Source organism: Ceratotherium simum, chromosome 39 (assembly GCF_057802395.1).
Source record: "Ceratotherium simum simum isolate JZ-2026a chromosome 39, ASM5780239v1, whole genome shotgun sequence".
NCBI classification, from domain to species: Eukaryota; Metazoa; Chordata; class Mammalia; order Perissodactyla; family Rhinocerotidae; genus Ceratotherium; species Ceratotherium simum.
The window spans coordinates 5,244,047-5,268,019 of record NC_141938.1 but is presented as its reverse complement, the minus strand read 5'-3'; the positions used below and the strand labels follow the sequence as shown (position 1 = coordinate 5,268,019).

Below are 23,973 nucleotides of genomic sequence, written 5' to 3'. Positions count from 1 at the left end.
CATCATTACACATTTGCCAAAACCCATATACCGTGTAACACAAGAGTCAATGCTAATGTAAACAGTGGACTTGAATGCATCAATATTGGTCCATCAATCGTAACCAATGTACCACAGTAATACAAGATGTAAAAAAATACTGCAAACTCTGTGGGTGCAGAGGGTTCAAGTGGGAACTCTGTACTTTCTGATCAATTTTCCTGTACTTACAAGTTTTTTTTGAAGTCTAGAAGTTTCTTATGAATTTTTTTATCCTTCGAATGTATTATTTAAAATAGAGAAACATATATATACCATATTTTACTATTTAATAGCCTGTTTTTAATTAACTTTTGCTACTTTAAATTTAATTTCAAATTAATTTAATTTTAATCTTTCTACATAGGAAAACATTTTAAGATTAATTTTTTCAACACTAATGGGTATAAATCTGCAAACCATAAAAAATGAAGTTTCAGGGGCCGGCCTGGTGGTGCAGCGGTTAGGTTCACGTGCTCTGCTTTGACGGCCCGTGGTTTGCCAGTTCGGATCCTGGGCGCGGACCTACACACCGCTCATCAAGCCATGCTGAGGCCGCGTCCCACATACAGCAACCAGAAGGATGTACAACTATGACATACAACTATCTACTGGGCCTTTGGGGAGAAAAAAGGAAAAAAGGAGAAAGATTGGCAACAGATGTTAGCTCAGGGCCAATCTTCCTCAAAAAAAAAACCAAACAAACAGAAAGAAAGAAAAGTTTCAAATCTTTCTAACTAAAAGGACAAAGGACATCATAGTTTGTCCCTCCACTTTATTTCACACTGGGGATACTGTCAGGAATGAATAGCATATTATAATGCATTAGGGGTTTGCATTTAATCCCTGAAACCTACTACGATTTTCAAAGATTTACATAAGCTTGATAGTTTTTCCCAGATCAATTAAAATAGAAATTCAATAGCTTTTTCCTCTCATCAATTTGAGTAAAACTTCACTTGCCTTAAGAACAATATAGCCTTTAAAATATCAAAGTTCTCTAGGGACATGCACATACAAAAAATGATCTAAAAATTAATAACGTGCCTGAGAACTTAAAAAACACCCATCTTAAAGTTTGAGACTCTTGTTGCCTAAAAGGAACAATAATTCTGTTTGGTTCCAGGATTTTCTTGCCTTCCATACATATTTCTCAATCAACTTATACTTTCAAAGCCCAAGAAATCAAACATCTTACACACTCACACAGGAAATAAAATTACAAACTGCTAAAGTAAGAAACTAGAGTTAAAGGTCTGAAATATTCCACAGATAAAGGTATCCAAATGACAGAAATGCAAATACTCAAATCAGCACAGACAAGCAGCCTGCTTCCCACAGGACAGAAGAAAACCCACATTTAGAAAGTTAAAACACATTCCCCAGCTTCGGGTCTAGACTCTCCTGGTTGAGACAGAACCCCTAGAGTGGGTCAGTCCCTGGGAAAGAGGGTAGGGACACCTGAGCAGTCACAGGAGTGAACTCTGGGGGCTCCACACGCCCTCCCCTCTCCTGTGAGCATGGAAGCACTGCCTCCCCCAGGCTTCCCTTCTCACAGTGAGGACACGCTCAGCCAGATTCAGTTTCAGGTTCTGACCCAAATGAACCCCCAAATTCATAAACCCTCTGTCCACAGGGCAGAACTCCTGGTCTTCACAGACTTCTCAATGGGCACAAATGACACTCTGAATGCTTGGATGCAAAACTCAAACATAACATTTAACAACATCTAGGCCTAAGAAACCCCCCTTGTCTGCTCAGGGGGGCGTTAGTTTGGAGTCACTGGCCTCAGGCCTCTGTTCCCCAGTCACAATGCTTTGGACCACCATTGATAATTTAAATGACACAAACCCAGTGTTTCAAGAATCCAGCAAAATCACTCAAACCCAGTGTTGGTGTGTAAAGGAGCAAAGAAAATTGTAAGGCAGTTTTACTAGCTCAACAAGAAAACCCACTAATACCTATTTCTATCAAAAAATGGTGTCAGTTATTATTTCCGAGAAAAGAAATTGATTTGTAAACCATCATAATGGAACGCTTCTGGACATTGCAAGTCTAAGCCACGATATGCCATTAAAATCACCCAAAAGAAGAGAATAGACCTCAGAACATTACTACTGACACTTAGGGGGAAAAAAAGGGAAATAAAAATTTCAACTAATGAAATTAAATAATGAAACATTTTTTCTGAAATCCACCTCTTACTTGCCTCTTTGGAAATATTCTATATTGTCTACCAAGCTCTACTGATTAAATAAATTTTAAATTAATTGAAAAACTGAGTCTCAAATACGTGAATAAATCTTTTCAAACTGACAAACACAAGGAGGGGCAGTGCTGACAGGACAGATCACCCAGGAAAGTTACCCAAGAGGAACCCTCACCCGAAGGACTCCCCACAGGATGTCTGTGCCCAGACAGATCCTGGGGGGAGGGGCACAAGGATTTCATGCAACGTAGTTCCAGGTGGTTATTCTCTGCTTCCCTCTCATGTAAAATATCCACAAAAATAAATCTTTAGAAAGAGCCAGCCATGGGTCTGTGGACAAATAACAATTAAAATCCTGCGTAGTTTGAAACCACCACGGAGGACAAACAGTTAACAATGCTGCTGTGAACTGGAGAGGGGAAGATGGCGTTTGGGAATGCGGGGAAAGATCTGGAAATTGAGGGATTTATTGCCAGCCCTGGGAAGGGCTAGGCTGGGGGGACAGGGTCGTGGATTGGAGACGCTGCTCCCCAAACCTTTGGAAAAGTGAAGGGAAAACAGGACCCCCAGGGAGAAAGGAGGGACTGGGGACCCCACAGCCCACAGCTCCTCCCACGCACGGACCCGGAGACCGAGTCACGACTGCCCTGGTGACCGTCCCCGCGGTCACCGCACCATCTGGGGACACGCGGCGGCGCGGTGACGGCGAGGACGCCCGGTGCCGGCTGCGTGCCGCGCCACCGCGGACTCGGGTCCGCAGACTCCGGGGTGACCGCGGAGGCCGGGGCCGCCACCGCCGGTGCCCACCGGTCCCTCCGCCCCGACTCCCGACACCCGGCCCCGCACACTCACCATTCTCCGGCTTCTGGGGTTCCCAGCCGGTCACGCTGCGACTGCCGCGGCCCGGGCAGGTCACAGCGACAGACACCGTGGCGGAGCCACCTCAGGCCTTTACCGGCAGGGACAGCCCACCCGCTGCACAGCCGGAGCGACCACCGACGAGCCCGCGGTCCACGCCGTCCACGCCATTATCGGAGCGGCGCCCCCACGTACGTTTCTGGCGACTCCCCTGATTGGACAGCTCGCAAGGCCCCGCCCCCTCGTGCCTGAGTGACAGCAGGCCGGGGGGCACGTCTTTGAGCCGACCTTGCCTTGGCGGCAGGCCAGACCCTGACCTCTCCATGGTCGCTGCAGTGAATCATAAGGTCCCGAGGCCACTCTCGGAACTCTGACACACACACACCACACACACACACACACACACACACACACACACACACACACTTAAAAGTGACCTCACCATCCGTCACATTGAGCCTGGCTCCATTTGATCTGTGACCGTTTCCAGCGGGGGGACGTCCGCCCAGCCCCACAGCGCCCCTCATTTGGTTCTTTAAAGGATCCCGGGGGCTCCACGGCACCTGGCTCTGGCGGGAAGTTTGAACTCCACAGCCCCGGACCAGGCCCAAAGCCTCAGACACTAGCGTGTGTGAAACACACCGAGGCAAAGAAACCACTGGAAAAATCTTGTCAATGCAATTCCATTAATACTCATTTGTTGAAAGGTCAAAGGAGGTAAAAGTGAAAGAACATTGCTTAGTGGAAAATAATAGATGGTGAAAGGATGAAGAATTACGAAAGAGTTAGGACAGTGGTCACCTACAGGGCAGGTCAGAGATGAGTCAGGGACAGAACGTCAGGAGACTCGTCACTGCCCACAGGCCACTATGAATCTTGATGATGATTCCAAGGATGTTTACATTGTTATCACTAAATCTTACCACAAAACATTTTGTACATTCCTTTCTGAATATATTTGATGAAAATTTTAAGAAGTAATTAAGGTTGGAAAAGAGCATAATTTGTATATGTTTGTTTGCCCTGTAAGGTGGCAGTCTGAGTTTTCCTTCACCGTTTTGGCAGCAAAAATTGGTAACAAGCCACATGCCCATTTAGAAAGAATGGGTTACATAAACTCATCATCATATGTACCTTTTGAAAACAAAGGGCGGCATGTATTGATATGTAAAGATCTGGAGTATTTATCAACAGGACAATGAAGCAAAGCGTATTGCAATATATATACCATGTTACCCCCTTCTATAACTGTCATGGTCACCAGCAGAGTCAGGTGGGCCCCCTCCCAAGGTTTGGTTGACAACATTTACTTGCCAGAAACACATGAAAGGGTTTATTACTTCCACAATGGAAGTGTCCGGGGAGGGCAGGGCAGGCCTCTCAGGCAAGTGGGAAACGCCTAGAGAGCAAGGAAAGGAGCCTGGCCTGGGTTTTTTATGGAGGTGAGGGAGCGGCCTAGGCTGAGAGTTCACACACACAGGTGAGGGCTTCCAGGGACTGAATCTCTTGTCAGCGCCAAAGGAGGAAGAACCCAGGCTTTCTTGTCACCTTGTCCAGATGTGGGCACAAGGGAATGAAGGAGGGATAGGGCTTTCAAAGCTGTCAGCAGTTAAACATTAAAAAATGGAGTCCGAGACCTCTGCTTTCTCATCTGGCGCGTAAGGAGCTATGAAGGTGACATTCCCATCCTCACCAGAAAAAAGTTAATGGACTTAAAATCAACAACACTGATCTATCAAAGCATTAATCACAGGGCAAACCACTGCCTCCAAAAGTGGAAAGAGAGACAGAAAAATAGCCAGTTTGAAATATGCCTACAACATTCTGTTTTCTTAAGGCCTGTCCTCAAAGTATTCTGTTTCACCAGAGCCAAACAGACTAGGATTTTACCAGAGCCTAACTGACATGCAGGGAGGGAAATAGGCAACTTGAGTCCCTTCTAGCCTTTCTGCCGGACCTAATTTGGGGGGGGCAGGGAGGACTTAGAAACACTTGTGAGATTCATAGTTTTTTTCCTCCTGACAGCAAATAAGTAGTGTGTTTTCCAAAACTACTTCTCCAACCCTCTGACACCAACTGGGTGGCCTACAATTCAATTCAATTCTAACACTAACTAACCAGAGTTAATGGCAGACTCCATAGTTTAAGGGCTTAGGCCCACAAGAGTGCCCCCATGTCAGAGGCCAGCCATAAATGCGGGGCCCAGGCTACACACATTTCTGCACGGCCAACTACAAATTCAGAGGTTCCCTGGACACGCCCTCAGGTTCCATAATTCACTAGAACGACTATCAGAAGTCAGGAAAGTGCTTTACTTACTATTATCAGTTTAGTGTTCAAGATACAACTCAGGCACAGCCAAATGGAAAGGATGCACAGGGCAAAGCATGGGAGGGGCAGCAGGAAGCTTCCATGCCCTCTCCAGGCATGACACAGCACGTTGAAGTGTTCACCAACTCAGAATCTCTCTGAACCCCAAGGTTTACAAATTTTGAAGGAGGTTTCTTCATGTAGGCATGACTGATTAAATCATTGGCCATTGGTGAATAACTCAATCTCCAACCCCTCTCCCCTCTCCAGAGGTTGGGGGTTGGGTGAAAGTTCTAAGCCTCTAATCAAAGCTTGGTCTTCCTGGCAATCAACCCCTATCATTAAGCTCTCAAGGGGCCCACAAACAGTCACCTCACTGGAACATAAGAGGTTCCTATCATCCTTCTCACACAAGAAATTTCAAGGGCTTTAGGAGGTCTTTGCTAGGAACCATGGACAAAGACCAAATATCTTTCTTATTATATCAAAGATGGTCACAGCCTGGGACACAGGCTCATTAAAATTCTGAGACCAAATCAAAGGACTATAGAACACTTCCTCTCCACCCACAACACACCACTACATCAGGAAGCCTTCTGTGTAATGACAGCAGAATACACTGAAAGAACTGCACGTTTCAAAACTTATTTCAGAAGCCTCTATCCCCAAAAGATGACATGGGAGACAGTAGCAAGGACACCTGAGGATATTTTATCCTCTGACAGCTACACAAATAGTAAACACAGCCTAAACCCCAGACAGATAAACATAAAACCTCACGCTAAAGGCCTATTTACCTCTGTCCCTTTCTCACAGTACATGCCCAGCATTCAACAAAAAACTTAAAAGGCATACTAAAGCACTTAAAAAACACAGTTTGAAGAGATGGGATAAGCAAAAGAACCTGATTCAGATGTAGCAAATATGTAAGAATTATCAGACCAGAAATGTAAAGCTACCAAAGATTAATATGTTAAGGGCTATAATGGAAATAGTAGATAACGTGCAAGAACAGATAGGCAATGTGAGCAGAGATGGAAACTCTAAGAAAGAACCAAGTGGGAAATGCAAGAAATAAAAGACAAACAAGAAAACAGAAATGAGGAATTCCTTTGAGGGGCTCATCAATACAGTGGAAATGTATGAGGAAAGAATCAGTGAGCTTGAGGAGAGGAGACGTCAATAGAACCTTCTAAACTGAAATGCAAAGAGATGAAAAGCACAAGGAAGACAACAGAAATCTAGGAACTTGGGGACAATTACAAGAGGTGTACCATACACATAATGGGGATACACGAAGGAGAAGAAAGGAATGAACAGAAGAAATAAGAAATAATGAGTGAGGGCCGGCCCCGTGGCTTAGTGGTTAAGTGCGCGCACTCCACTGCTGGCGGCCCAGGTTCGGATCCCGGGCGCGCACTGACGCACCGCTTCTCCAGCCATGCTGAGGCCGCCTCCCACATACAGCAACTAGAAGGATGTGAAACTATGATGTACAACTACCTACTGGGGCTTTGGGGGAAAATAAATAAAAATTGTAAAAAAAAAAAAAAAGAAATAATGAGTGAGACTTTCCCAAAATTAATGATAGACACCAAAACACAGATCTAGGAAGCTCAGAGATCACCAAATAAGATAAAAACCAAAAAATGCACACCTAGAAACAGATATTCAAACTCAAGGAAAGTCAAAGACAAAGAGAAAATCTTGCAAGAAGTTAGGGGTAAAAAACCCCTTAGTTATAGAGAAACAAGGATAAGAAATCAGACTTCTCGGGCCGGCCCCATGGCTTAGCGGTTAAGCGCACGCGCTCTGCTACTGGCGGCCCGGGTTCGGATCCTGGGCACGCACCGACGCACTGCTTCTCTGGCCATGCTGAGGCCGCGTCCCACGTACAGCAACTAGAAGGATGTGCAACTATGACATACAACTATCCACTGGGGCTTTGGGGAAAAAGAGGAGGAGGATTGGCAATAGATGTTAGCTCAGAGCTGTTCTTCCTCAGCAAAAAGAGGAGGATTAGCATGGATGTTAGCTCAGGGCTGATCTTCCTCACAAAAAAAAAAAAAAGAAATCAGACTTCTTTTCAGAATCCATGCAAGCAGGAAGAGTTTTATGAAATAGTGTTGAAAGAAAAACCACCTAGCTAGAATTCTTTGTCAAGCAAAATTATCCTTCAAAAGTGAGGGAGAAGTAAAGACTTTGTGAGACAAAAATTGAGGGAATCTGTCATCAGTACCCCTGCTCTGCAAGAAATGTTAAAAGAAATTCATCATGAAGAAGATAAATGATAAAGAAAGGTAGAGTGTTAGAGAAAGAATAAATCAAGGTAAAATAAAATCATTTGTTTTTGTTATTCTCAATCTGACAGATAACACTTTGTTGAAAATAATAGCAGCAGCAATGTATTCAGTAATTATAGCTTTTGGATGAGTAAAATGAATGACAGCAATGTTACAGGGGACGAGGAGGGAGGAATGGCACTGGATGAGTGAAGTGCCATGGTGTTACCACAGAGAGGGCTTGCACTGGTTGTAAATGCATACTGCAAACTCAAGTCCAACTATGAAAAAAACGTATAATGATAAGCTAAGAGAGGAGAAAAAATGGAATCAGGTAAAACACTCAAAAAAAGGCAGAGAAGGCAAAAGAAAAGTGGCAGACAAAAAAGAAACAAAGAACAAAGAAACAAATTTAAAAATACGGTCAGTTTAATCCAACTATATCAAAATCACTTTAAACATCAGTGGTCTAAATGCAACAAGGGGAAGACGCAAACTGTGGATAGTGGAAGTCACAGGGGATAATAAAATAACACCTAATTATACGCTGTCTACAAGAATCACACTTTAGCTATAAAGACGTAGATTAAAGGTAAAGGGATGGGGAAGGCTATATCATGCTAACACTAAATGAAAGCTGACACAGCTATATGAATTTCAGACAAAGCAGACTTCAAAGCAAGGTAAACTCATGAGATGAAGAGGGTTATTACATAATGATAAAGTGGTCAATTCTCCAAAAGGACATAGCAATACTTAGTGTGTACGTGCATAACAACAGAGGGCCAAGATACACAAGGAAAAAAGTGATAGAACTGCAAGCAGAAATGGATGAATCCACTATTGTAGTTGGAGATTTCAACATTCCCCACCAGTAATTAAGAGTTCTAGCAGGCAGAAAATCAGGAATGACATTGTTGAATTACACAGCACCATCAAACAAGTGGATTTAATTGAAATCCACGCAACACTTCATCCAAACACAGCAGAATACACATTCTTCTCAAGTTCACATGGAACAGTCACCAAAATAGACCACATTCTGGGACATAAAACACACCTTAAAAAATTTGAAAGAAGGGAAATCATACAAAATATGTTCCTAGACTACAATGGCATTAATCTAGAAATCAATAATAGAAAGATAGTTGGAAAACCTCTAAATACTTGGAGATGAAACAACCCAGTTCTGAACTATGCAACGGTGAGTGAGTGAGTGATGTCAGCAAGATGGTGGAATAGTAGTTTTCCCCACAGCTCACCTATTTTGACAATCACTCAAGGATGAGTACCTTTTTGGGAGTCAAGTGGAGAAGTTCCAGCACACCACCGGGGGGCAAATAAACTGAGAACAGACACATTGTAGACACTAACAAGAACAGTTTCACTTCACCCATATTACCCCTCCCTCAAAGCAGCACTCCTCATAGCCAAGAGAGACCCCTTCAGCTTGGTCTGCAATTCCTTCCACAGGGGAAGGTGACAGCATAGTGGCTGAGCACTTGGCTTCCCCAGTGGTGTGGGACACTGCCCAAGAGGCTCACTGCTTTCTCGTCTCCCTAAGAATACCAAGAGGATCAGCACGGATGAGTGGCTGGAAAGCTGGTACTGGGAAATTTACAGGACTCACACCAACCAGGGCTCGGAAATCAAAAAAGGGCTGCAGACCCTACTAGCTGCTTGAGGATTCTATCAGGAGGCTCACACAGCAGCCACTTGGGATGCTATGCTTACAGACACTTCCAAATGGCCCACGGGCATGCCTGATACCCCACATGTCTCAACCTCCACCCTGTGTCCAGCTCCACACACTCCCCAGATGATGAGCACAAGCCTCTGCAGATGTCTCGCAAGCATGTACATTCAGCCAGCTCAACTTGGTGGGACTGGGAGAAGACACATACACTTGACTATTTTAAGGAACCACCTTAAGGAACAAATGATAGGCTTTCAGCACCCAGCTCAGCTTTGAGGGATTGAGAGAAGGCATACAATCTTAGGAATTCCCCCTAAAGAGGGAACAAGAGGCATGAAGTGGGTGCATCCATAGGAAAGGCTTGAAAGAGCCTCAAAATATCTAGCTGGGCTGACTGGTGAAGGTGTTTCTCTCCCAAAGCCAGTCAGTAAAGACTGAGGAGATGACCGCTTCTACAAATGTGAAGACAGCAACACAAGACTTCAAGAAACATGACAAATCAAGGGAAAATTACACCACAAAGGAACACAATAATTTTCCAGTAACTGTTCCCACAGACATGGAGATCTACAAATTGTCTGACAAAGAATCCAAAAGAATTGTAACGAAGATCAGCTTCAGGAGAACCTGGATGGTCAATCCATTGAAATCAGGAAAACAATACATGAACAAAACAAGAAATTCAACAGACAGATAGAAATCACACAAAAATGAAACAAATTCTGGAGCTTAAGAATATAATGAATGAAATGAAATATGCAATAGAGAACTTCAAGAGTTGACTTGATCAAGCAGAAGAAAGAATCTGTGAAACTGAAGACAGACCATTTGAAATTATCCAATTAGAGGAGAAAAAAGAATGAAGAAAGCTCACAGGATTTATGGAATACCATCAAAGAAATAACATATGCAATAAGGAAGCCCCAGAAGCAGAAGAGAGAAAGCAGGAGAAAGCTAATTTAAAGAAATAATGGCCAAAAACTTCCCAAATCTTGGGAGAGATAAGGACATCCAGGTAAATGAAGCTTAAACATCTCCAAACAGGTTCAACACAAAGACAACTTCACAAGGACACATTATAATCAAATTATAAAAATCAAAGACAAAGAGAGAACCTGAAAGCATCAAGAGGAAAGTGACTCGTCACATACAAGGGACTCCAATCAGACTACCAATGGATTTCTTAGCAGAAACCTCGCAAGCCAGGACAGAACTGGATGCCATATTCGAAGTGCTGAAAGACAGAAACCGCCAACCAAGAATGCTTTATCCAGAAAAGCTGTACTTCAGAAATGAAGGAAAGATAAAGACTTTCTCAGACAAACAAAAGCTGAGGGACTTCATCACCACTAGACCTGCCTTATAGGAAATACTAAAGAGCTTTCTTCAAGCTGAAATGAATGGATGCTAATTAGTTACAGGAAAACATATGAAAGTAACTGGTCAAAGAAGCTAAGAGTTGGTTTTGTGAAAAGATAAACCAAATTGACAAACCTTTAGCTAGACTAAGAAAAAAGAGAGAAGCTTCAAATTACTAAAATCAGAAATAAAAGAGGAGAAATTATAATTGATATCACAGAAATAGAAAGGATGAGGAGATTCCTATGAATGACTATATGCAAATTAGATAACCTAAAAGTATTAGATAAATTCCTAGAAACAATCTACCAAGACTGAATCATGAAGAAATAGAAAATCTGAATAGACCAATAATGAGTAAGGAGATTGAATCAGTAATCAAAAATCTCCCAACAGAGAAAAGCCCGGTACAAGATGGCTTCACTGGTGAATTCAATCAAACGTTTAAAGAAGAATTAACACCAATCCTTCTCAAGGTTTTGCAAAAAACTGAAGAGGAGGGAACACTTCCAAACTTATTTTACTAGGCCAGCATTACTCTGGTAATAAAGCTAGACAAATCAATGTGATAACCATATTAACAGAATGAAGTATAAATGATCATCTATTGCCTTTGACAAAACTCAACACTCCTTCATGTTAAAAATTCTCCACAAATTAGGTATTGAAGGAACCTACCTCAACACAATAAAGACCACATATGAAGAGCCCAGAGCTAACATCATACTCAATGGCTAAAAAGTGAAAGCTTTTCCTCTAAAATCCAGAACAAGGCAAGGATGCCCACTCTTGCCACTTCTATTCAACATAGTACTGACAATCCTAGCCAGAGAAATTAGACAAGAAAAAGAAATAAAAGGCATCCAAATTGGAAAGAAAGAAGCAAAACTGTCTCTGTTTACAGACAACATGATCTTATATACAGAAAACCCCAAGACTCCACCAAAAAACTGCTGGAACTAATAAACAAATTCAGTCAAGTTGCAGGATACAAAATCAACATAGAAAAATCAGTTTCATTCCTATACACTAACAACGAAATATCCAAGAAAGAAATTAAGAAAACAGTCCACTTAGAATAGCATCAAAAACAATAAAATACTTAGTAATAAATTTAACCAAAGAGGTGAAAGATCTGTGAACTGAAAATTATAAAACATTGATGAAAGGGGCCGGCCCAGGGGCGTAGTGGTTAAGTTCGTGCGCTCTGCTTCAGCGGCCCGGGGTTCACAGGTTCGGATTCCAGACGTGGATCTACACACCGCTCATCAAGCCATGCTGCAGCAGCACCCCACATACAAAAAACAGAGGAATATTGGCACAGACGTTAGTGCAGGGCCAATCTTCCTCAAGTAAAAAGAGGAGGATTGGCAACATGTATTAGCTCAGGGCCAATCTTCCTCACCAAAAAAAAAAAAAATTGATGAAAGAAATTGAAGACAACACAAATAAATGGAAAGATAACTTGTGTACACGGACTGGAAGAATTAGTATTGTTAAAATAGCCATACTACCCAAAGTGAACCACAGCTTCAATGCAATCCTTATGAAAATTCCAATGGCATTTTTCACAGAAATATTTTTTAAAATCCTAACATTGCACAGAACCACAAAAGACCCTGAATAGCTACAGCAATCTTGAGAAAGAACAAAGCTGGAGGCATCACACTTCCTAATTTCCCTGTAACTATATTACAAAGCTACAGTAATTAAAAACAACCATAGTACTGGCAGAAAATCAGACATATAGACCAATAGTACAGAAAAGAGAGCCCAAGAATAAATCCACACATATACAGATAAGTAATCTTCAACAAAGTTGCCAAAATACACCATACACAATTGTGCAAAGATAGTCTTCAATCCTTTAATCCAATCATTGTTCTCTTTTCTGGGGAAACTGGACAGCCACATGCAAAAGAATGCAATCAGACACCTATCTTACACCACACACAAAAATCAACTCCAAATGGATTAAAGATTTAAACATAACACCTGAAACCATAAAACTCCTAGAAGAAAACATAGGAGGAATGCTCCTTCATATCCGTCTTGGCAACAATTTTTTGGATTTGACACCAAAAGCACAGGCAACAAAAGCAAAAATCAACAAGTGGGATTACATCAAACTAAAAAGTTTCTGGACAGTAAAGGAAACAATCAACATTTCTCGCTAATGAATGGGAGAAAATATTTGGAAACCATATATCTCATAAGGGGTGAATATCCAAAATACATCAGAACTCATACAATGCAACAGCAAGGAAAAAAAATTTATTAAAAAATAGGGGGGCCAGCCCGGTGGCATAGTGGTTAAGTTCATGTGCTCCGTTTTGGCAGCCTGGGGTTGAGGGTTCGGATCCTGGGCACGGACCTACACACCGCTCAACAAGCCATGCTGTGGTGGCGTCCCACATACAAAATGGAGGGAGACTGGCACAGATGTTAGCTCAGTGACAATCTTCCTCACCAAAAAAAAAAAAAAAAAAGGCAAAAGACCTGAATAGACATTATTCTAAAGAAGACATACAAATGGCCAACCAGTATTTGAAAAAGTCCTTGTGATATTGTGATTTATAATAATAAATATATTTGGTCTTCGTCCTTGTTCCTGGCACAGATCTCCTAAAATCCTTGGAATTTCCTAAGTGATAAGAGCACTAGAAGCATCTTTTGTCCTAATATTTGATCTTTGACCCCAGCTTCTGACACAGAGCTCCTGAAACCCTTGTAATTTCCTGGGTGATGAGAGTGTCTTTTGTTCTAATGCGGTGACTCAGGGTAGGCGCCTCATCGATGTGGGCTGGTCACCAGAAAGACCAAGCCATGATTAGGAGCTTGGACTTTTCAGCCCTGCCCTCCATTCTCTTGAGAAGGGAGAAGGGCTGAAAATGGAATTAATGATCTATCACTATGCGATGAAGCCTCCATAAAAATCCCCATAGGAGGGGATTTGGAGACCTCCCAGGTCGGTGAACACACCCACGTACCAGGAGGGTGACATACCCCAACTCCACGGGGACAGAAGCTCCTGCACTTGTGACTGTACCCCCAGACCTTGCCCTATGTATCTCTTCATCTAGCTATTCATCTGTTTCCCTTATCATATCCCTTAATAAACTGGTAAACATAAGCGTTTCCCTAGGTTCTGTGAGCCGCTCTAGCAAATAATTGAATCCTATGAGGAAGAGGTCATGAAAACCTTTGATTTGTAGCCAAATTGGACAGAAGTTGTGGGTAACCTGGAGACCTACTACTTGGGATTAGCCTCTGAAGTGGGGAGCAGTCTTATGGGACTGAGCCCTTAACCTGTGGGATCTGACGTTATCACCAAGTAGATAGTGTTAGAATTGCGTTAAATTGTAGGACACCCAGCTAGTGTCACAGAGAATTTCTTGTGGGAACCCCCCACCACATATTTGGTGATCAGAAGTGTCAGAAGTGAAGTGTTCTGTGTAAGTAGTAAAGGAGACACACAGGAGGAAAAAACTGTAGGTTTTCCTCTACAGGGTCCTGAGCATCACTAACCATCAGGGAAATGCAAATCAAAATCACAACGAGATATCACCTCACACAGGTTACAATGGCTATTATAAAAAAGTCTGAAGAGACTTTTGGCAAGGATATGGCGAAAAGGGAACCCTTGTGTACTGTTGGTGGGAATGTAAATTGCTACAGCAATTATGGAAAAGAGCATGAAGGTCCATAAGAAATATAAAATAGAATTACCATATGATCCAGCAATCCCACCTCTGAGTATATATCCATAGGAAAAGAAATAATCTTGACCAGATATCTGCGCTCCCATGTTCACTGCAGCATTACACAGGCAAGATATGGAGATAACCTAGTGTCTGTTGTTGACTGGATAAAGAAAATGTGGTATATATATACACACAAAGGAATAGATTCAGCCTGATAAAAGGAAATCCTGACATTTGCAAGAACATGCATGAACCTGGAGGACATGATGCTAAGTGAAATAAGCCAGTCACAGAAAGACAATACTGCATGATTTCACTTACACGTGGGATCTAAAAAAGTCAACTGAGAAACAGCAGAATGACGGTTACCAGGGGCTGGGAGTGTGAGGCACAAAGGGAGATATTGGTCAAAGGGTACAAACTTCAGTTATGTAAGATGAATAAATTCTGGAGATCTAAGGTACAGCCTGGTGATTATAGTTAATCATTATGTATTACATACATCAAATTTGCTTAGAGAGATCATAAGTGTTCTCACCACAAAAAAAGATAGAATAACCATGTGAGGTGATGGATGTGTGAATTAGCTTGATTGTAGTCATCATTTCACAATGTATATCATTACATTGTACACTTTAAATGTATGCAAATTCTATTTGTCAATTATAATGTGACAAAGCTGGAAAAAAAGAGAAATTGTCAAAAGAATAGAAGTATACTATTTTACTGCTTTTAAGGCAATTATAAGAACTGGAAGCAATTTTTGAAATGCGATATTCTGTTTCCATGACAATTATCATGAAGGGAAAAGAACCTAGATGGGAACTTCTCTAATACAAAACAATTTTGGAAGTTGTAGTTTAATTAGTTGATCATTTTTCCTACTGTTTTTTAAAATTTCTTTTTATTTTCCAATCATTTAGTGTTTTCAGTTTTTCAGTGAGGGAAACAGACGTATAAGCCAGGGCCTCTTCCCACAGAGTTTATAATCTGGGCAGAGAACAAGACAGACACCACTTAACAGAGGAAACAATTCCGGGAGATAAATGTCCATGAACGGGTTCTGCGAAATACATGTGCTTATACAAACGTGTAACTAAATCCTGACTCCACGGTATTTCAGTTAGATCTGAAAGAGCTTTGAGCAAATAAGAAATCCCACTACTGGATAAAACTAGTGGTCCATCCAGCCAAAGATCCTTTCCAGCAGCACCAAAGGAAGCTGTAGGGCGAGCAGAGGTAACTGTCGGATGACTTTTTAATCTGTAAATGTAACCAAAGTTTGAAACTACCATGAGGAACCCTGGGAACGCCAGTAAGCAGTGAATGTGGTATTCACCCATTACATCCACAGGCTTCACACACAGCCACTCAGAATGCTTCTCATGGGCGTCTACGAGAAGTTAATAATTCTCCTTACGTCTGGCTTCCTCTTCTTTGCCTTTTCCTCATAACTTCAGCGGCCCACGTCACAGGACACAGATAAGCAGTTGCAACGTGTTAACCTCTGATAGCAAAGCAGCATCAGAGTTGAAGGCAAATGTTGTAACCAATCACGTTTAAACACAACCTAGTGCCTGAAGAACCTGAGGTTCAAATACTCTGCATTCCTGAGAACTCGCAATCGGTTGCTCACTCTGGTGAGTATTTCCACATTGCGCTTTGCTGCCACAGACTAAGTGGGTGTGCATTTTTGAGTGCTAATCTATTACTAAAAGATTTGAATTAGGAGGCTGCAAGAAAGCACTTCGTATCTATGTATTTTTAAAACTTCCATCCATGAAAAAGGAGCCAGGTGACCGTTTCCTATGGGGGGAACGTTCTCACGGAGGTACTGTCAGGCGAAGTCCGTCCGCTTCATTTCCTGTTCGTGAACAGATTCTGTGGTGGCATCCGTTGTCCTGTTCAGGTTCCGGAAGCTCACTCAGTGGTGCTGCAACATCCTCAACAAGGCAGCTTGTCTTCTCGCCAAGCATCGTCAGTCAAATCCAAGATCCTTCCATCTCTCTGGACCAGTGTCCATCCTCCTGCAGCTTTGATCCTGTCAGATGGGCACCTGACCTAGGCTGCACCCGCTTCCGACGGACCCCCACCCTCAGCATCACGTGACCCGCATGCCTCTCTCTCGATCCCCGGATGTCGGTGAGCCCATTTGCTGGTGAGGAGGGGATACATCTCTTAAAGAAGTTTTAAAATAATATAAGCGCCTGATGTTTGGTTAGTTTGGGATATTTTAGTTATGTTTGGGTCCCATTCTTTATCAAGGATGTCCCACTTAAGTGATGAAAAGCAGCAACTCTCCCCAGAGCTCCATCACGTACGAATGTGGTGATGTCATCCATAAAGATTGCAAACTCACATTGCAGTTCACTCCGTTAAACCCAAGAAGCTCCCCAGGGAGCCAAGGGGTCTGGGAGAGGGGTGACCTCTTCCGGAACAATGGCACCTGGCAAGGAACTGAGGGGAGGGAAGGCTACCCCCTCCTGCACAGATACAAACCAGAGGGCCCAGGTGTGGCTCCATCATGTCTCAAGGAGGTCTCAGTAGCCAAGCTGAACTCATGGGGTGCTGTTTCCAGAACCCAAAGCATAATGGGCAGCTGGGGGGAGAAGCACACGCTTGGGGAGAGCCCAGTACGTAGCGGTAACTGCTACTCTAATGGCATATAGTGTGGGGACTAGGGCAGGTTCCTGCATCACAAGCCTGTGGACAACTCAAGGCCATCGTGGGCACCCCGGGAGGCACAACAGGAGGTCACTGAGGCCTCTAGAATGAAGGACGCTCTGAGGGCACTAACAGGGGTGTTGGTTGTATGGCAATCTGAAGCAAGTCTCCAGCCTTCTGTGGTAAGGGTGCCCATTCAAGGTGGGCCAATTTCCACATAACAGCATAAACGGGCTCAAGTAGAATTAGTCAACAAGAAATATATCGCCTTTCACACATTGAGAGAAGCTCGAAGATCTGTGTGTGCTGTGAGGGACAACGGCTATTTCTTCACAGTATCAGGGAGGGAGCAGCCCCTTGTTTATCAAATAATTTCTAGGAATTTAACCGAGGTGTCAGGGCCTCACATTATGTGTGGGTAATGGCCCATCTGCTTTCTGTGAGCTCCTTGCTTCAGTATTTGTATGTCCTGAATGAATGTCAACTGAATGTCCCGGCAGGAGGATGCCGTTTAACGTAATGTCAGACCTGTGCCCCTGGGGCAAGGTGGATGCAGTTCAGATCCTGCCTGCAGAGGCTGTGCGCACAGGCAATGGTGTTGAGGTTCCCTGCGGGTAACCAGCTAAAGGTGGATCATACCCCTTCAGAGGGGAAGGCCAAGTGCAGCTGAGAGGCTGTGGACACAGCACTGACAGAACAGACTGAGCCGAATCTGTGAGAGCAGAATGCTTACCAGGTGCTGATGGGGTGGAGTCAGTAATTTCCACACTGCTGGGGACTCGGAATAAGAGTTTACTTGGTGCGACCACAGCCTCCAGGTTGCAGTAATCCACTGTGAGGTGTCCTTCGTTCTTTCCAGGTTTAATACAGGACAAATTCCGCTGTGAAAAGAAGCACACAGAATAATCACTTCTTCCTAAATAGGCGTTGCACAATGGTTTTCAATCCTTCAAAGCCCTGTTTAATTTACACTGGGCCATTAATATGGTGTAAATATGGTAATTTAACTGGAGGTTAAAGGTCTGTGGGGTCCCATTTTGTCAAGACAATTTGAAAGTGCCCAAGACTTAATTTAATTTAATTCATGACTCATTGGTTTACAGCCTCCATGCTTGGTGTGGGATATTTTAGGACACTGAGTGTTACAATCACTGGGAATTCAGGCAGGACCACAATTTCCTGATGATTAACACGAAGCATACCTATTTGTCCTCTATTTTATATTCAGTAACCGCCCTAAGACTATGGGCATATCTTGCTCAAACTTAGTGGGATCCCCAGGCGTAACTATAACTTGAACCCTCATTTTGATTATTTGTATGAAGGTTCCTGAATTACTGCATTACAGCAGATGGTGAAGTTAATTCAGAATCTATGTTGCAGAGGCCCCAAAGCCAAGCAGTGTACCTCTGTTTTGTTATGTAAATTCAGTATATGTTGGATTTCTAATTGGTCAAAATGTGGACTTTTGCTTCACTATTTTTTTCTTTTGCTTTGTCTCTCCCTTCCTCCCTTATTTTGTTTTGCTTTTCATCACCCAATATAGTTCAGGGGAGGGAGTGTCTCTCTACCATGCTATTTATAATTTTTTTTTCCACCCAAGAACCTCAAAACAGTGCCATCAGGGTTAGGAGCCTCCCCCATGACAACTAGTTGCTTGATAGGGTTTAAATTCTGGGCTTAAGTCAGGTTTGATCTAATACTTTGTGCCACAGGGGAGCCATGTTGTTGTCCCCTATCACCCTGAGGGTCAGGATCTTTGTGGCAGTAGAGGCAGGGGCAGCAGCAGCAGAGGTACTTAAGGGTCCTGGTGAGCCCTCTGGTGTTAGGAGTGTGGACTCAGCCTGCCACCCACTGCCTGCCTTTCCCCCCTCTTCTTTTTTTTTTAAATGACAGCTCTTTCAGGAGTGACCATCTGATGGGCCCTCCTCTTGCAAAGGATATAGTCCCTGTCTACACCTCCATCCCTGGGGTGTGTCAGGCCAACCCAGCCTCTGTCACAGCTTCATTCTAACACACAGACAAATCCCAGCAAGGACACTGACCCAGGACTCATTTAAGGAGGCCCCAATCCCATAGTCCTGCTCCCAAATCCTATACATTCTTCAAACTGCCAACTCTGCTCAGCTGAGCCTAGAACTGAGGCTTGGTGGGTCAACACTGCAACACGGGGCAGCATAGCTCACAGCACAGGCTCCCCAGCAAGCAGCAGCCCACAGTGCAGGCCGCCACCAGGCAGCAGAGCAGGTGAGCAAGTCCGAGCAGAAGACAGACCCACGGGTGGTGGAGTCATGTCTGGACACGCTGCTCAGGGTGCCAGCTGTTATGGTCACTGCAGACGGGGGAGGTTCTTGTTGAGACTGACGCCAGGGTGGCACACACAGTCAGACACACACACACAGGGTAGGAAAAGGCTTAAGACTCACATAATTAGAGGTTTCAGGAGGGCAGGGCTGGCCTCTCAAGCAGCTCTGAAAAGCTGCAGAGAGCAAGGAAAAAAACCTGGTCTGGGTGTGCACTGTGGTTGGGGGTGGGGACAGGGCAAGATCAGGGGCTTGGGTGGTCTAAATCTGAAGCCAGTCCCAGAGGAGTGAGCCCCCAGACTTTCCCATCAGCTTGTCCAGGTCGGGGCACAAGGGGCAGAAGGAGGGGGGAGGCTTAAGCTGTGAGCAAACAACAAAAAACGTGGACTCTGACTGTTCATTCTAAGGACAAACGTGGGTAAGAAAAATATGCATTTGCAATGGCTTATTTTTATATAAAGAAACACTAATAGGAGGCTCAAGAAATGATCAAAATTGTGTATTTGGGGGTGGCTGGAGTAACAGCTCTGGAGGGGACCAGGATATGTTGGCAGTGAGTCTTCTTAAGTTAGACTTTGCTGTCTTACAGATTTATTTCAAATAAAGAGAAACTTATATACATCATATTTTACTGTGTACTAGTCTTTCTTTAATTTTAACTTTGTACATAGGAAACCATTCTGAGATTTAATTTCTTTAAACACTCCTGGTTACATAAGTGTACCCCATTCAAAATGAAAATTTTCAAATCTCTTTCTAACTGAAAGGACACACAGGATCCTAGTTTCTCCTTCCCCTCTGTCTCACACTGGGGGGATTTTCAGTAATAAGCAGCATATTACAATGCAATAGGGATTTGAGTTAACCCCTTAAATGTACTGGATTTTCAAAGATTTACATAAGCTTTCAGAAGCTTCCCTCCAATCAATTAAAATAGGAATTCAATTGCTTTAGCGTTTTTAAATTCAATGTTCTCTAGGGACATGCACAAAGAAAAACTGATCTAAAAATGAAAAATGAATGTATTGAAGTTCTCAGACACATCTCACATATTGAGGTTCTCCTGTCTAAAAGGAACAAAAATTCTACTTGGTTCCACAATTTTCTTGCTTTCCTCACATCCTGTCTCTCCATCAACTTACAGTGTCAGGGCCCAAGTGCTAAGGGAAACTAGAGCCAAAGGGCTGCACTATTCAATGGATGAAGGAATCCAAAGGAAAGAAACACAAATATTGGAATCAGCACAGATGAGCAGCCTGCTTCCCACAGGACAGAAGGAAAGCCACCCTCAGAAGCTTCCATATTCCTGACCCTCCTGGTTGAGACAGAACCCCTGGAGTGGGTCAGTCCCTGGTGGAGGAGGGTGGGGCACCTGAGCAGCCACAGGAGTGAACTCTGGGAGCTCCACACACCCTCCTCTCCCCAGGGAATACAAATGCTCCCTCTCTCAGGCTTCCCGTCCCACAATGAGGAAAACTCAGCTGGACTCAGTTTAAGGTTCTGACCCAAATGAACTCCCAAATTAATGGGCCCTAATCCAGGACACAGAACTCCTGACTTTCACAGACTTTCTCAATGTAAACAAGTTACACTCTGAGTGCCCCTACACCGTGGATGCAAAACTCCAATTTATGTCTAGAAAGAGGCCCAAGGAAACCACAGTTACAGCCTCAGAAAGGGCATCACTCCCCACCCCCATGTGCACGTGCAGCCCCAGCTTTCCAGGGCTCTGCAGCTCCTCTCAGTATAGAGGCTCCTTCCATGGGGGGTGTGAGCAGGCAGGAGACCTGCAGGGGGGAGCTCCCCAGGAAGAACAACTGGGCCTTCATTCCTGCCCTGTGCAGGCCCAAGGGGGCCTCAGCTTAGATCCACTGTCATCAGGGTTCTGCCCCCACTGGAGTTGGTCTGGAACACCATTGATATTTTAAATACACAAACCCAGTGTTTGAACAATCCAGTAAAATCACTCAAAGCCACTGTTCAGGTGGAAAGGAGGGAAGAAAACTGTAAGGCATTTCACTAGCTCAACAAGAAAACCCACGAGTATCTACTGCTTTCAGAAAATAATAATCTTGAGCCAGCCCCGATGGCCCAGTGGTTAAAGTTTGCCACGCTCCCCTTTGGTGGCCCGGCCTGGTCACCTGGCGTGGAACCACACCATTAGTCTGTCAGTTGCCACGCTGTGTGTGGCTCACACAGAAAAACTAGAAGGACTTACAACTAGAATATACAACTATGTACTGGGGCTTTGGGGAGAAGGGAAGAAAAAGAGGACGACTGGCAACAGATGTCAGCTCAAGGCAAATCTTTCCCAGCAAAAAAAAAGAAAATAATAATCTTAACTGATTATTATTTCCATGGCAAGAAATTGTTTTGTAAACAATTAATCATACTGGAACACTTCTCATCTGCAAGTCTAAGCCCTGGAATTCCATTTGAAATCACCCAAAAGTGAGAGCAGACCTCAGAACATTCTAAACCTGGTAGGGGAAATAAAAAGTGAAACAAGAAATTTTAACACATGCAATATGATACTGTTATATTTTATCTTTTTGAAATTCACTTCTTTCTTGCCTCTTTGGAACTACTTTATACTGTCTTTCAAGATCCGTTGATTAAATACATTTTACATTTATTGTAAAACGGAGACTTAAAAAAAAGTGAATAAATCTTTTCAAGGTGACAAACCAGGGAGGGGCAGGGTCGACAGGATGGATCACCCAGGAAAGTTTCCAAAGAGGAACCTCCATCCAAAGGACTTCCCATAGGATGTCTGTGCCCAGAAAGATCCTGGGGGGAGGGGCACAAGGGTTTCACGCAGGTAGTTCCAGGTGGTTTTTCTCTGCTTTCCTCTCGTAAAACATCCACAGACAAATATAATCTCTAACAAAGAGCCATCCATGACTCTAGGGAATAATGATAAAGTTAAAATATTGTGTCTGTTTGAAACGCACCATGGACGACAGACAGTTGATAATGATGCAGTGAATCAGAGAGGGGACGTTGGCTTTTTAGGGATTTGTTGCCAGTGCTAGGGAGGGCTAGGCTGGGCGACAGGGTCGTGGATTTGAGACCCTGCTCCCCAAACATGTGGAAAACTCAGGAGAAAACGGGTGTCCCCTAGAGAGAAAGGAGGGACTGGGACCCCACAGACCACAGCTCCTCCCACGCACGAATCCCGGACCGGGTCACGACTGTCCCTGATGACCCTCCCTGTGGTCACCGCACCATCTGGGGACACGCGGGGCTGCGGGCGCAGAGCTGCCCAGAGAGGCTCCGGGGCCGCAGTCGCCGCGCGCAGTGACCACAGGACGCCCGGGGTCCCGGCTGCCGGCCCGGCCCCCACGCTGCGGCCGGAGGGGACTGAGGTCCGAGCGGCGCCCCCGCGGACTCGGGTCCGCAGACTCGGAGGTGACCGCGGGGAGGCCGGTCCCGCCACGGCCGGTTCCGACCAGCCCCTCCTCCCCGTCTCCTCACCCGGGGCCGCGCACGCACCACTTCCCGCTTCTGGGTCCCCAGCGTCGTCCCCGCTCGCCCGCGGCCGGCGCGGGTCACAGCGGGATTGACGCCGCAGCGGCCACACCCGGGCTGTAAAGCGCAGGTGAGACGCGGTCCCGAGAGCGCCAGGAGCGTGCGCGCCGTGTGCGGAGCGTCGCCCCGCCCACCTACCCCTGCTGCGCCCTTGATTGGACAGTTCGCAAGGACCCGCCCCCTGTTGTCTGAGTGACGGCAGGGCGGGAGGTCAGAAAGCTAAGCGGAACCAGGTTCTGTTGCTGGCGGGATCCCTCTCCTCCAGTGATGTTTGCTTTTCAACAGAACTTGTTCCTGGCCCTAGAGGGACAGTGGCGACTTCTTCCAGCTCCTTCTGAACGCTGAGCCCAGGGAATTCCAGAGTCAATTTCCACACCCCTGGCCGCAGAAAGAGGGGAGTCCAGGCCAGGCCAGGCTGGGACAGAGGGTCTGAGGTCCTCCCCGGGTCGGGGGTTGGCATAGGCTGCGAAGCCACTCATGGAACTGTGACGTCGTTTACAAACACAATTAAAAATGACCTCACCATATGTAATAAAGAGTCTGGCTCCATTTTGATCTTTGACTGTCGGCAGCGCTGAGGCTGCCACCCATCCCTCCTCCACCTCCGCACACTTGGTACTTCAGCTGAAGAATCCCATGGCCTCCCAAGGTCCTGGCTCAGGTTGGAAATTTGAACCCTGCAGCCCTCGCCTGGGCGCAGAAACTCTTCTCCGATCAACTATGAGAGCTATGAGATGTGTTCAGCAAAACTCTCAGGTGTACATTTTACAGTAGGAAGAAATTTATTTGAGATAGTTTTTGAGTGTGTGCCTAGAGATTTTGAAATGTAAATGCCTATGATATTCCTAAGGCAATTGAATTTCTATTTTCACCAATATTAGAAAAAAACGTTATGTAAATATGGGATATACCTGAAAACTCAATATACCTAACACATTGGTTCAAAACTCCTAATGCGTGTATTAATTTGAATACTTTTATTGAGCTATAATATACATACCATACAATGCATCCCTTTAATGTGTACAATTCGATGGTT

The 23,973-nt window shown here is 44.4% G+C and overlaps 1 protein-coding gene across 1 annotated transcript in view; it reads right to left on the bottom strand.

The window, feature by feature from the left end:
- LOC101404934 (uncharacterized) overlaps nucleotides 1-22,948 on the bottom strand; it is a 40,345-nt gene extending 17,397 nt beyond the window's left edge. Inside the window, exons 1-2 of the mRNA XM_014796969.2 lie at nucleotides 22,881-22,948; nucleotides 17,834-17,981 (exon numbers count right to left, since the gene is read on the bottom strand). The gene's annotated coding sequence lies outside the window, so the exon portion shown is untranslated. The remainder of the gene's footprint in view (nucleotides 1-17,833; nucleotides 17,982-22,880) is intronic.
- Nucleotides 22,949-23,973: the final 1,025 nt, after the last annotated feature.